Source organism: Anolis sagrei, chromosome 1 (genome assembly GCF_037176765.1).
Source record: "Anolis sagrei isolate rAnoSag1 chromosome 1, rAnoSag1.mat, whole genome shotgun sequence".
NCBI classification, from domain to species: domain Eukaryota; kingdom Metazoa; phylum Chordata; class Lepidosauria; order Squamata; family Dactyloidae; genus Anolis; species Anolis sagrei.
The window spans coordinates 226,950,002-226,965,813 of NC_090021.1; the positions used below are offsets into that span (position 1 = coordinate 226,950,002).

The window sequence follows — 15,812 nt, forward strand, 5'->3', positions numbered from 1 at the left end:
TACATTCTTTCTCCCCACACGCCATCTTACAGTATTTAATCTCCTCAGCCAAATCATTTCCAATTAAACATTGGTATGGTATGTCAGGACTGACTGCAAAATCCCACATACCCTTCCATCCTTCATATTCTATTGGCAAAGTTACCACGGCTGATGGAATCGCTGGTCCTAAACCTTTTAGTTTTATTTCAGAGGTTGGCTGCTGAAACCTCTGAGGTATTATTTCGGGATGCACTATGCATACTTCAGAACCTGTATCTCGGAGTCCTTTCCTGTCTTGGTTATCAATAGAAATGGTTTCTAAGTAGTCCTTAGATGGGCTGCCTGACAGGATGAACAGACATTGTTTCTCTCCAGGCTCTGAGCTTGAACTCTCCTTTGCAACAGTAACCGGTTCTGCCTTTGGTGTTTCTTTCATTTTATTTATAAAGAGGGTTGTTTTCTCTTTCCTTAACAAGGGACATTGATATTTTAAATGATTCCATTCTCCACATTGATAGCACCGTCGTTTTACCTCAGGAGCAGTTGGTCTTATTACACTCTGCCTCCTATAGGGGGTGTCTTCTATGTCAGCACCCTTTTCTTGCTGTGGGCGCTTTTGTTGTGAATAAAATGGCTGCCTGTTTGTTCTTTTGTCCCCTGGCAGATCTTCTCTTTTAAATCCTTCTTTCAAGGTTGTTATTTGATCTGCCATACCCGCTGCCTCTACAATCGTGGATGGCTTGCGATCTTGAATCACCCAACGAATTTCATAAGGAACTAATTGGAAAAATTGTTCCAATTTCAAAAGTTCCCTCAGCTGTTGATAATCTTCTACCTCAGACGTCTTTATCCAACTATCGAACAGTTGAGACAATCTAGAGGCCACCTGAGCAAAACTTTGAGTTTTATCTTTCTTTAAGGATCTGAACTTAAATCTATAATATTCCGGAGTCAATCTAAACTCTTGTTGAATCTGTTTCTTAAACAGATCATAGTCTCTATAAGATTCTTCTGGCAACTGTCCATAAATCTGCAAAAGTTTCCCACTTATCTGTGGCCTAAGGTATGTCATCCATTTTTCCTTAGCCACTCCAAAATCACGACAACATCTTTCAAAAGATATTAGGAATTTCTCTGGACAATCCTCCTTGGTATATTTTGGGAATTTCTTCATCAAATCTGGGGTATCCCCTCCAGATCTCCCTTCCTGAACATCATTGGATGTTTGAGACAAAGTCAATCTTTGTTTCTCTAGCTCAAACTCCATTCTCTTCAATTCTAACTCCCGTTCAAATTCTCTCACTCTTTGTCTTTCTTCAAACTCTCTTTGTTTAGCCTCTCTCTCCATCTCCAATTGTTTTTCCTCCATCTCCAATCGTCTCATCTCTAATCGTTTTTCCTCCATCTCCAGTTTGTATTTATAAGCCATTTCTGACATAGGCACTAACTCTGTCTCTGCCTCAGAGCCCGAACTTTCCTCTTGGACTCCCTCTCTTTCTTCAGCCAGCTTTCTCTGTCGCCTGGTAGCCATTTTTCAGCAACTTTTACCTCACAACTTATTTTAAAATTAAACTTAAGGCACTCGATCAGTTGTTACTCGAATCCCGTCATCTGCCACCAAAAATGTAACGATACGTTAATCCCACCGCTTGTCAACCAAAAATGTAAAGAAGCAGCGCTAATCTCACTAGATGCCACCAAAATTATGTGAGGAAGCTTCTTTTAAATATCAATTAAGCTGCCACCAATATGTTTAGAGACGCTGGATTATGTCTCTGTTTATCTTTAGTTGGGTTGTGAGGTGATTTTGGTAGTGTGGAATGCACCAAGCATAAAAGCAATGGAGGAGGCCGGTTTGAAATACAAAGAGAACAAGATTTATTGTTAACAGAACGTAATTGTTGCAGTTTTGAGAATTTGAACTTGGCACAAGGCTTGATGTTACAAAATGGCTGGTTTGAGATACATGCTTCTGATGATACAATTCTACAAACTTCTTCTTTAGTGAAGTGCTTATACTACTTCAGAGTTCCCTATTGTGAATGTCCACACGGTTTGCCCTATACTCGGAACAAACCACTGATCACCAGTCTTTCCTTACTGGCAATCCTGAAAACCCCCTCTGTTAGATTCCTTTAACCTAAGCAATCTAACAAGGTAACACCTTCAGCTCTCTTGCTGAAGAAATATTCACAAATTCTAGGAACTACTGAATTCTCACAGCTTCACAACAGAGCCCTAACTGGCTCTCCTCTTCCCCGGGTCTCTTCCACCGGACTAAACTACTTTCCCCAGAGTCCTTTCTTGACTCTGCTATTTCCCAGAGCCCTTAACTGGCTCTGCTCTTCTCCGGGTCTCCTCCACCGGACTGGAGCTTAACTGCCACTTCCAAACCTTTTTCTCCTTAAGCTCCGCCCACCTCCTCTGAGGCTTTGTCTTGTCACCATGGCAACCTATCCCTCACAGCTAGGCCATGGCAATAAATGTAATACATAAATGCAGTTTAAACACAGTACATTAAACACTCTATAATAAACATTTCTCTACACTCATCATTTCCTTTGTAGCCACTTAGTAGTTGTGAAGTACATTTTCAGGCTTTCAAGGAGGCTTCAATATTATTTACATTTGTCTTAGCATGTTCTAACCCACATTCCTAATATCTTACAATAAAAAGGAACTCGTACAATAATAAGTGCAATGCTGTCTTCTGCACATACTATATTTCACAGAAACAAATCAGTTGCTTAATTTATTTATTGGTCTTGATTTTATTACTGCAGCACTCTATTTCTGTGGACCAGGGCAGGAGAAGCTGGTGGACCTACCACCGTGGGGCAGCAAAACCACTCTGGATTTTACCACAGCTCCTTCCTCCAGTTGTTTCAAGTTGAACAGGAGCACTGTGGCCCTTGTCACATGTCACAACCATAGTGTTGCAGTTTCACTTTAACTGCCATGATAACATCCTTGGAAATTTCTCAAAACACAACTTGGTTCATTAGCTTGGCATGGGATTTTATTTTCTGATATATGCCAGGCAAGTAGTGGACAGCCCACTCCTAAACAAACACAAAAATTACAACTCTTTGGGAGCATATGACCTCAAGCTAGTAAATGAAATAAGGTTGCATCACAGCCAACAGCATTGAAATGCTACTACTTTGATGAAAATAAATAAGACAGGTAATAAATATTAAGTTAACATGGGAGGAGGAGAACAAAAGAAGAAATGAAAAAGGAGAAATACGGATGAGACAGATAAATAGAATGGTCTTATAGAATAATCCCCTCCCCCAATCCACCCATCCACTGCATCCACCCATCCATCCAGCTGACAGGTCGGAGGTTCGAATCTGGGGAGAGCATGGATGAGCGCCCTCTGTCAGCTCCAGCTCCCCATGTGGGGACATGAAATAAGCCTTCCACAAGAATGATAAAACATCAAAACAACCAGGTGTCCCTTGGGCAATGTTTTTGCAGATGGCCAATTCTCTCACACCAGAAACGACTTGCAGTTTCTCAAGTCACTCCTGACATGGGGGGAAAATCCATCCAGCATTTAAATGTTAACTATTTTGATGAAGTCAAATGATAAATATTAGATTATCATGGGAGAACAACTCTAACAGAAGAAAGAAAAAGGAGACAAAATGGTGAGACAAGCAGTTCTACTGTATAAGATCTATCTATCCATCTAAGCTAAGCAGCTAAGTATTCTGTTATAGTTTGGAGTTAAGAGTGTGTTCACAGCTGAAAAAGTTGCCCTCTACTGGCATAAATGCAAAGGAAGAATTGTCCTGCTCTTAATGAAGTATGGACCTGTGGGATCCCTTCCACACAGCTGAATAAAATCCCACATTATCTGCTTTGAACTGGGTTATATGGCAGTGTGGACTCAGATATCCCAGTTCAAAGCAGATATTGTGGGATTTTCTGCCTTGATATTCTGGGATATAGGGCTGTGTGGATGGACCCTAAGTGTTATGACTTCTGTTCTCAAATAGGAGATTGCTATCTCATATGGTCATATAGTCTGCCATCATCCTTGAAAAGTAACTCAATGGGAAGTTACTGAGGAAGAGAAAAATACCTATCATATGTACATGCACACATACACACTCAGGGCCCTTCCACACAGCTCCATATCTCAGAATATCAAGGCAGAAAATCCCAAAATATCTGCTTTGAACTGGGGTATATGACAGAGTGGACTCAGATATCCCAATTCAAAGCAGATATCGTGGGATTTTCTGCCTTGATATTCTGGGATATAGGGCTGTGTGGAAGGGCCCACAAAGAGCTGAGGCCCCTTCCACACAGCAGAATCAAATCCTACATTATCTGATTTGAGCAGGAATATATGGCAGTGTGAACTCACATAACCCAGTTCAAAGCAGATATTGTGGGAAGGACACCTGAGGCAGGCTTGTGAAAGTGTGGAAACAAGAGATGTTAAAAGGAAGGTTTTTTTTTTTTACACAAGAAGGTTACATTAAGAAAAAGAACTATATCTCTTATATGATGGGCATTTCCCTTGTGGCCATTCTTAGAAGTTGAAAATGATTTTAAAAAAATCATAATCAGCTGATTAGATGAAAAATAAGGCACAATCCTGAAACTGATTATCTAAAAGCATTCTCTGTTCTAGTCATATGAAAGATGGAGCTCTTGGCTGTGTGTTTTGGGGGGAGAGCTACTTTGGGCCAGTATACCACCAGTATCCTCTCCTCTTCCCAATCTGTCACCTCTCTTTGTTCATCTCAGCCCGCCCCCCAGCTTTGTGGTCTGCTGAGGTTTACATCACTTATACTCCAAAGCACCTGGAAGCTTTGCCCCCTGGTCACTCTCACTGGGCAATTGCCCTTTTGTGACTCTGTAAAGCTGACCCTCCAATAAATGCAACTGTAAACTCAAGACCTCATTAACCCTTTGTATTTCTAGAGGAGAGACTATTCCCACAGCTGTCTCGGCCAGATAATGGGAGTGCCTATTATCCCAGGAGCAAAGGGCAAAGCAACATATTTGGCCTTTAAAAGCTACAGCCACCAAAGCTTCTGCCTTTCCTGATCCAAGGGATTTCAGTGTAAGGGAATTATTATTTTTTCCAGATATATAATCAAGTTTCAGCCACTAGCATCAGTTAATAGGAATAAATTCATTTCCTGTGAATAAAGCTTTTAAGGGTTGCTGTAATTTTTACGGGCTGTATGGCCATGTTCCAGAAGCATTCTCTCCTGACATTTCACCTGCATCTGTGGCAGGCATCCTTAGAGGTTGTGAGGCAAAATGACAGGAGAGAATACTTCTGGAACATGGCCTACAGCACAAAAAACTTACAGCAACCCAGTGATTCCGGCCATCAAAGCCTTAGACAGCACAAAGCTTTTAAGTTTAGCTGTATCTGTATGGATAATATCTTCCTTCCTACTGTTTTATGTCACCATCATTGCTGAGACTCCTTGACTTTTATTTTAAATTCCTCACTCTAAGCAGAGATTTTCGTTTTTCCAAACCATCTTGAGGCAGGGAACAAGGGCCACTTCTTATTAATGCTGCTTATGGCTTTTGCAGAGAAACTTAGGCGCAAGGGAAGGAAGCTGGGATGCCAGGCAACCATGTGAACCGAGACAAGAATTCACAATAGAAAGTAATTTTGGTTGGGCTAACATTTGCTTTCTGGTAGACCTTGGATTTGCAGCTGTAGTTGCTGCTCACATGGCGAATTCCCAATCAAACCTCTGCAGAAGAATTATGCCCAAGCATCATTATTGTTTCTATAGCCTGTCAATGGGAAAAGTGACTCAGTAGTAGTCTACTTGAGTTGGCAACAAAAGGTTGTGAGAAACTGTGACAAATTAAACATTCAGCTTGGATTGCATAATGGCATGAATAATTCTTTTCAAACTAAAGAGGCCTGGGCAAAAGAGACGTAGCTTGCTACAATCCACAAGACCTCAAGAAGGAAACAGAAGCCCTTAGACACTGTTTTAAATGAAACACTTCCTAACTTTGTTAAGGTCCCACGGTGGAAAGATAGCTTATGAAAGGCTGAATTGCCCACTTATCTGTGACTTTTGTCTGATTTGGAAGGTTGGGCAGGAAAGATTAAGCCTCTGGGAAAACCAGTGAGGTGATACTTCAAATGTACCTAATTTTAAAACCTAAATAAAGAAAGAAAATGAGATTAGCATGATTTATTTTGGAATCTAGTCTGGAGTATGCAGGCAATTCCTGATCAATTTATGCAGAGAAATCTCAGACCTATGGGTCCAAATTTATTTTTTTCTAACTGATGTTTTAGCACTTTTTCTTTGAGTCTGGCATTTTTTTCAGTCTGTCATTTGGCGTCATTCCAAGGCAAACACACACACACACACACAGCTGATTCAATCAAATGTAAGGGTAACCCATAGGAAAGGGACTGAAAAGGCTAAAACCTTTTAAAGAAGTCAAGATTGCTGGGGTTTTTAGATTGATTTTAACTGATTTTTAATACCAATGATATGTAATTGTTTTTATGTTTCTATTTTTGTAGATTTTAAATTGTACTGAAATGCTTTAAATGTAAGCCACTTTGAGACTCCTTGTGTAGGGAAAAAGTGGGAATAAATAAAGATACTAATTACAATAATAATTCTCAGTTAGTTCCCTAAGGCTTAGAAGGATGCAGACATAAGGTTGACTAAGAGCAGATAAACTGGAAGCAATACTTTATCTTCAGCTGCAAAACTGAAGAAACGGTGGCATAATGGGTTAAACCCTTGTGCTGGCAGGACTGAAGATCGACAGGTCACAGGTTCAAATCGAGAGCGCGGATGAGCTCCCTCTGTCAGCTCCATGTGGGGACATGAGAGAAGACTCCCACAAGGATGGTAAAACATCAAAATATCTGGGAATCCCCTGGGCAACATCCTTGCAGACGGCCAATTATCTGACACCAGGAACAACTTGCAGTTTCTCAAATGGCCCTTGACAAAAAAGGACCTCAACAGGTACAGTTCCCATCTTCAAATGTTGGGAGAAACTCAACAATCTAACAACCTCATCAGATGGGCTGTTAAAATCACCATGCATTGTAGTGAATCTGGCAATGCCCATTGGGGGGTGGGGAACCCGTTACCCCATTCCCTGCATTGCCAAATTTATTCATGGTCCTATCCTATGGGGGGAAGTATCGGCTGCCTGGCTTCCCTCCATTGCTCCAATACAACACAAGAAACCTCCTGTGTTGATGCCAAGGCGGCATGGGCCAGTTTGTCTATACTTTTGCAACTGAGCCTCGCTGGAAGTAGCTCTAGTCGTGGGATGGGAGCCAGTAGGCTCAGTTGCAAATGTATGATGAACTGGCGTATACAGCTGCAAGGTATCCCATCTGATGAGTTCATTAGTTTCTGTCTCACTCAGTCTTCTCATATGCTATACAAGCACGTGTCTGACTTCTTCCTGTCATCCCTTTGGAAAGAGTCTGGAACCCTCTACTCTTTACACCAACCTTTATGAGGTACAAGGCTGGAGGGTAATACAAGCCAAACAAGAACAGGAAGACCAGCAGTTTGGTGCTAAGAAGAAGTCAAATGAAGGTTAATCTCAGATGAGTTGTACTGCTATTACTCTTTATTTTCAAAACAATTCTCCTTTCGCTGGCAGGACCGGGCTTTAGATGGGTCATGATCTTGCACAGCTACCTTATGGCCAGAAAAGGAGACATAGCCTAGTCAGTGTTGGTTCCTCATTTGTCCTTCTAGTTGCTTTAAAGAAAAACAGAGAAGTGAAAATAAAATAAATTTAAAATGGTAGATTAAAATGGTATATGCAGAATTATTTTTCATACGTCTAACCCTGAAATAGTCCCAATACTCAGGATTTCCCTTTGAGCAACCTATTGCACAATATCTAATCATGTCATCAAGTTCCTTGTGACTTTTTTCCCCAAAAGGAACACACATAATTATTTTGTCTTGTGTGTGTGGGTGGGGAGAGGGAATGAGAATGGGAAGTTGTCCAATGACATTAGTAGAAGTATCTGATTTGGCAAAATTGTGGCTATTTCTGGTCATATTATTATAGTAAACATTCCTCTCCATCTTACTGAGCGGATTTCAAAGACAGATAGGCAACTGTGATAGTACAGAAAAGCAATCCTGGCAACCGCCTTAATTTTAATTGTGCTTGAATAGATTTCAGGTTTTGTTTCTTTTAAAGAATTTAGGATGGATTGTAATCACTTTCTAGAGCCTATTTCCCATGCATACTCTTGAAATCACTGTTTCATTCACATTAGTGAACACGTTGGAAATATTAGTTAAGCAACACATGATGGCATACATTTGAGATGAACAAAACAGAACAGGATTTTTTTAAATCTGGTAGAATTGTTGGCATAGTTTGGTAGTACCATCCCAATTTATCCCCAAAGTGAATGTTTATTAAACATTACTTTCACCTCACATTTCAGCAACCATTTTAAACTCCATTTCGTGCTAGTCCCGTAAACAAAATTATGTCAATACAAGGTATCAAATTCCAATGGTCACTTTTTGAAAATAGAGAATCTTTCACTTTTATTTATTTTAGTTATTTATTTACTACACTTATATACTGCCCCTCTCAGCCCAAGCGTGACTCGGAGCGGTTAACAATACGCAACAATTCGATGCCAAAACAGTTACAACAATTAAAACAATCATAAATACTATTAAAACACTAACAGCAATATAAAAATATAGAAACCATACAAAGCATTAAAAACATTATCAAAGTGTCTCCATATCAAATCATTGTCCAGTTGTGTCGTCAGTGGTCGATAATATCGTATATCTATGCCATATGTGGGAAGGTCTGCTCGAAAAGCCAGGTTTTCACCTGTCACCTTTCTTTACTCTTCACACACCACTCCTTTCCTCTTTCTTTTTTGGGAAGGGTTGGATGGGAGGATGCTGCACATGCTTATGATATTTGCAATTTGATGGCAAAAGATTTTTTAAAATCCCATGTTAACAATCAAAAGAAGTTCAAGATTGCATAATCTTGAATTCCCAGAAACAACTCTCAAAATACAAAAAGCTAAACTGGTAAAACATATAAGCCAAGAGATCTTGGTGTTAGATAACAACAATTATAACAGCAATCAATCAAGATAACATCTGTATAATCCCCTTATCATCATCAAGTCTTTTAAAAATTTGAACCACAATTTGCAGCAACTCAACACATCTTTATTTCTTTACCACTTTCTCAGCCTTCATGCCTTTGAGCAAATAAAACAATTAATGCTGGAGTTTGGATGATCCTTGAGGAGATTTGTACTACATATGATGTCAACATTATGATGTTGACTGTTCACTATGGGTGAAAAAACAACAGCCAGCCCAAGCACTAGACCTTGACCTGTGTTACCACAAACACAGCAATATTTCCTCATGGTGGGAAAGAATTGCATTCAGGAAACTTATCATAGTTGCTGTGATGTGTGTCATTTAGGAAACTGAATGCAAGAACAGGTTGGGGAAAGATCCTTTCCAACTATCAATATTTTCTACCTACCAGTCTAAAGCAACTACTTGTGAGTAACAGAATAATCTAGCAATAATTCAACATGTATTGACTTTATTTTGAAAAAAATCAACTGCCTCATTAACAAGGGATTAGATTTTGCAGAAGATATGGTCTTCAAACTTTAAAAAAAATGTCAGAGAGTAAAATGCCCCATGACTTGACAGAATAGAGGTTCAGGTCTAAACATCAGTAGGCAAACTAGTGATCTATAAGACAAATGCATAGAATGATGTGCTAAAAGCACACATAACTGAGCAGTGATAGGATGATACTCTGAGATCATTATCCTAGAGTTATAGATGGCTTCAACATATCCTATTCATTTGCTTTTAATGTTAACTTTATAATCTTTGCCTCTAATTGGTCATGCTTGCGGGGCTGATGTATTCCTAAACTTCTGGAGGGTGCTAACGACATTCTCTAGGTCTAGAAATCTTGACTCATATAGCTCTTCAGATGTTGTTGGGTTGCAACTCCCATCAGCTCTAGTCAATGGCAAAGACTACTGGGAGTTGCATTCCAACAGCTTCTGGAGAACTGCATGGCTTGCACCCTTGGAGGATCATGGAGGCCATTTCTGGCTAGGGTTTCTCTGTTCACTCCCAAGCCCTAGGAGAACTCTATCCATCACTTTGCGACTTAGTTGAGAACATAATGTGCCAGAATGAATCATAAAACCTATCGAACAAGTCTTTACTTGACCCATCAGTCACCAAAGAGGGGGAAAGAATTACAGAAACAGATCATAATTAGAGGTGTAACCATCTCTCTGGTAAACAGATTTAATTCTCTGATCAGTCTGGGCATGTTTACCTCAGAAAGTCAAGCCCTAAACCCACCATCTCCCCATGCAAAACAAAAGGTTAATTTTCAAAAGAGTCTGGCTGAAATGGCCAGTTGCCTGGCTTAAAGGGCTGCTCCTTCAACTCCTCCTCAAACATTGCTGAAATGCCTGTGATGGTGGATGCTCCTGGAATTATAACATTGACCCAAGGATAAGAGGAGACACAGCAAATCAGACAGGTATTACAAAACAACTAAGGGCTTTCTTGGGACAAAAAAGGGCACTGAATGAATAAAAATACCAAAGCAGCAAGCTGTTATCACCTGAGCTGTTCACTACCTGCCTGACTGCCGTAATTTCATCTACCTGTTAAAAAGATGTCTTGCCTTTCGTCTAAATTATCAGATAGCTTTTTTTAGAATGAGGACCAAACTGAATCAGGCTACACAGGAGCCAAGCTATTTTTAAAACTAAACTATCTATTGAGGACCCCCTGGTATGCAGTGGGTTAAACCACTGAGCTACTGAACTTGCTGACCAAAAGGTTGGCGGTTCAAATATGGGGAATGGGGTAAACTCCCACTGTTAGGCCCAGTTTCTGCCAACCTAGCAGTTTGAGAACATGCAAATGTGAGTAGATCAATAGGTACTGTTTCTGTGGGAAGGTAATGGCGCTGGTCACATGACCTTGGAGGTGTCTAACTAAGCTCTTCGGCTTAGAAATGGAGATGAGCACCATCCCTCAGAGTTGGACACAACTAGACTTAATGTCAGGGGAGACCTTTACCTTTACCTATCTATTGAGGAAAGATGTGTATTTCCACGAATAGCACTACATAGAAGTCACATATGCCTAAGGCCCCTTCCACACTGATGAATAAAATCTCACATTGTCTGCTTCAGACGGGAATATATGACAGTATGGACTCAGATAACCCAGGGCCCTTTCACAAAGCCCTCTATCCCAGAATATCAAAGCAGAAAATCCTACATTATCTGAGTGTGGACTCAGATAACACAGTTCAAAGCAGATATTGTGGGATTTTCTGCCTTGATATTATGGGTTATATGACTGTGTGGAAGGTCCCTAAGTCTTTTCCAGGAAAAAAAAAAACCACAACTTCGATGATTTAGTTTAATGGGGAGGGATGGAATGATCTCCTAGGAATATGCGGCACTCTTCTCAATGCAGGCAGTATTTTAAAATGTGGCCTCCATTGACATTCTCGGGCACATGTAGATGTTAATAGTATGTTGACATTTACATGTGACCGAGAATGTAACTTGCCAATAAATAATTAAACAAAAATCCATTTCTCCCTGCCCTTGCAATGACTATGTCAATAATTGGCAACTATAGCCTTGTTCTCAAATGAAATATTCTGATCAGATTCCGCAGCATGACAACATGACAAAACAAAGGGAGAAGATTTACAAACCATGCATATCTCATGCATCAAGTGTCAAAGACTCAATTGAACATTTGAAAGAACTTCTTGATATTTAACAATGTTCAGTAATGGAATGGACTGCTTTGGATGGTGGTGGACTCCTCTTTGAAAGTCTTTAAACAGAGGTTGGCTGGCCATCTTTTGGTAATGCCTTTATTCTACATTTCTGGATGGCAAGGGACTAAACTAGATAACCGTTCTGCTCTCTTCTAAGCTTATCATTCTCCACAAGGCAAGGTGTTTTATGCTAATCACTGTCCACATAAGGCCCATGCCACTTGCTCACATTTTTAGGTTTTTAAAAGCCTACGCTTTATAAACAGACATTCAGCCATTTCTTCATAGAGCAGAGTTTTCAACCTGTGGGTACCCAGGTGTTTTGGTCTACAACTCCCAGAAATCCCAACCAGCTTACCAGCTGTTAGGATTCCTGGGAGTTGAAGGCCAAAGCATCTGGGGACCCACAGGTTGAGAACCACTGGGTTCTTGGTATTGGAAATTATTCTCTGTATCCAAAGATAATGCCAACCTCTTTTTTTATGAGAATGAAAGACTCCATAATTCAAGTAATGAGATAGACTTTATAAAACTACTGAAACCACTTTTTCAATATCAAATATATTCTAAGCCAAATTCTAAATCCATTGTCAAGGTTAACATTGAATGAAATTACTATCTAAATATGAACAATTGTACAGCACTTCAATGTGATTCTCATCTTCTCTGGAGTAAATTCAGATTTATTCCGAGAAACATTGTTTGCAGTGTTTAACCTCTTTATTGTCAAACTGAAAGTACAGTAAAACATCACTGTAAAGCTAAGGACTGAAAGAATTTACAAAAATTGGGTGTCACAGCCTTTGTTAGACAGAGGAAGAGAAGCACCTTGAATATAAATAAGGGTGCAAAATAGGTCAGCATTTGTTTTCTTTGCCAATGAAGGTTGATTCCCTCCACCTTGAATGGATGTTCATGGTAGAACAAACCTGTATTAACCTGAATTCAGATAAAGAAGTTAATACATAAATAAAGTATTTCCTAGTGCAATGTATATTTTCTAAGAGTTTGAGTGAGAAAATCAAATGATAGCTTGATAGGCTATTCTCTAAGCTGTAATGAACTTTTTAACATGTCGGATGAGTTCAGCCCAAGTGCAACCTTATGTGATAGACACAATATTAACTGACCACAAAAAATAGGGGAATAGAGATCTCTATCAGATCAACAATCTGTGTTTTGCAGCGAGTAAAACCAGCAAAACCCAGAGTTAGTCCATTCATATCCTCTGCACTACATTTCTTTTTTCTTTTTTGCACTTTATTCAGTGCAGACCACATTACAGGATTCAGGGTGCCATGTTTAATTAATAGCTAATATGAACTACCTGCCATTAAATATCAACATTTTTTCTGTTGGTACACTGATTTTGTTGTAATGATCTTTCTATTTATTTACTGAAGCATTTGGAATTAAGTTACTAGTAAAGGGCTCTTTTTCTCAACTTCATTCCTTTAGATGTGTAATTTTGCATTTTCAATTACTTTTATACTTCAGATGTGCAGCTTGACTAAATAGTAGGGGAGGAATACCATATGGCTCAAGGATTGTGGCCTTATGTTCTTTTCTGCATAGTAAGATAACTAAAAGTTGGATTGAGAGGGCAGATAATAGAATCATAGAGCTGGAAGTGATCTCGTGGGCTATCCAATGCAACCCCCTGCCAAGAAGCTGGAAAATCACATTCAAAGCACTCCCGACCGATGGCCATCCAGCTTCTGCTTAAAAGCCTCCAAAGAAGGAGCCCCCACCACACTCCAGGGCAGAGAGTTCCACTGCTGAACAGCTCATACAATCAGGAAATTCTTCCTAATGTTCAGGTGGAATCTCCTTTTTCTTTGTACTGAAAGCAGTACAGATGATTTCAAAAGTTCTCAAAGTAATTACATACAGTCCTTGAGTTACAAACATTTGACTTAAATATGACCCTGAGGGCCCTTCCATACAACCATATAACCTAGAATATCAAGGCAGATAATCCACAATATCTGTTTTGAACTGGGTTATCCGAGTCCACACTGCCATATAATCCAGTTCAATGTGGATTTTATAGAGCTGTGTGGAAGGGGCCATAGTTATAAACTGAGGTGAAACATCAAGAAGTGAGAAGAAAATCAATGCAACAGAAGGGAAATACACTCCTGGAAGAGTTATCATGGGAAGAAGAGGTCTCCACTGAAGTTTTATCACTAATCCTTGTTTCCACAACTAGGGAGATGTGCTGTGCAGAAAATACCTAAAGAGGTATTTCCTGTGCAGAAAAAAATGTAACATTATATTTCATTCACACCAGAGATCATAAGTTCTCCTGCTGATTTTAAAGTACATGCCCAGCATCCTTTGTTTTTAGGTAGCATGGGTAGCCATTGGTAATTCCAGTCCAGTAAAGGCTACAGCTTTTGGGAATTCCAGTCCAATAACACGTTGGGACCACATGATTCGACCTCCTTTTAATTAAAGTGGTGATCAATTTACTCTGATGTTGTGGACATGGAAAATAATATTTACACACACACAAATCTTCACAAGCGATTAATAATTTTTGAAATGCAAAATTGAAGTCTTGGAACATGTCATGATTGCATGTGAAATATGTGCCATCTCTTTTTTCTGCACAGTATTTTTCAAAGCATACCATATCTCCCAAAGCTGATCACTAAAATGCTGAGTGGAAAAAAAAATTAACTGGGTACAAGGGCAATTGCAGTATCATACTAGCATCATCAGGGTTACTGACACAACAGCTAATGGGATTGTGTAAGAAAACTATGCTCTCCAAACTGCCCAACTGTTATGAATCTCCAAAGTAATGCTGCTGTTGCCCTTGAACCCAGATCAGCTTTAAATAAATAAACACATTGGCCAAGAGGTCTGAACTCCTACGCTTTTATATAACAGTACAGACAGAGAAAAGAAGAAAACTGCAGGTGGTTTTTAGAGAGTCAAGAGTAGAATGATTTCTTGCGTGTGACCTTTCTCCTTCAGAAACAAGGGCAATACTTGATATTGGTTGTGACTCCCGGTCTTCATTCTATCTATTAATCTTCTTTCATGTTTTATTATTTAGTTTAAAAATATTTGTGTTTATTTGCTTTCAAATAGATTGTTGACTTATGGTGACTCCATAATCTCATTGGGTTTTTAAAGACATGGAATACTCAGAGGAAGATTGCCTGTTCCTTCCTCTGAAAAATACTCTACATATTCATTGGTGGTTTCCCATCCAAGTACTCACCAAGCCAACTGTGCAGATGCAATCTTGAGCCTTTTAAGTGATTTTGGCCCTCTACATTTCTACCCTTCCCTATATTAAAATATCTCAGTGCGACTTATAGGTAAAATTCATACAAGCTTGTTAAAACAGTTTAAAATAATAAAAAAGTTTAAATGAACTAAGATAAAAATATAACAAACACAGTTAATGGGGTAAACCAGATTTTAAAAAATCAGAACAGTTTAAAACTATGTGCATTAACTTTTTGGAGAAATCAATGAGGCCATAGGCTTTGATGAACAGCCAAGTCGAACTTGGCTGTTCATCAAAGTGGTGCCTGAATAAATTCAGTGTTGCTACCAACTGGGTAGCTGAAGAAAAGGTGGCTCAGAAGGTCCTCTCTCATGTTCTCAAACAGAAGGAAGTTCCAACACACTTCATTCCATAGACCAGTGTTTCTCAACCTAGGGGTCGGGACCCGTAAGGGGGTCATGAGGGGGTGTCAGAGGGGTCGCCAAAGACCATCAGAAAACACAGTATTTTCTGTTGGGCATTGGGGTTCTCTGTGAGAAGTTTGACCCAATTCTATCATTTGGGGGTTCAGAATGCTCTTCAATTGTAGGTGAACACTAAATCCCAGCAATTACAACTCCCAAAAATCAAGGACTATTTCCCCCAAACTCCACCTGTGTTCACATTTGGGCATATTGAGTACTCGTGCCAAGTTTGGTTCAGATCTGTCATTGTTTGAGTCCAGAGTGCTCTC

At 39.6% G+C, this 15,812-nt stretch overlaps 1 protein-coding gene and 1 long non-coding RNA gene across 2 annotated transcripts in view; one reads left to right on the forward strand and one right to left on the reverse strand.

Moving 5' to 3' along the window:
- IGFBP2 (insulin like growth factor binding protein 2) overlaps positions 1-15,812 on the reverse strand; it is an 86,446-nt gene that overhangs the window by 36,055 nt on the left and 34,579 nt on the right. The window lies entirely within an intron of this gene.
- LOC137098011 (uncharacterized) overlaps positions 9,460-15,812 on the forward strand; it is a 30,242-nt gene continuing 23,889 nt past the window's right edge. Inside the window, exon 1 of the long non-coding RNA XR_010910541.1 lies at positions 9,460-9,547. This is a non-coding gene — a long non-coding RNA (uncharacterized lncRNA). The remainder of the gene's footprint in view (positions 9,548-15,812) is intronic.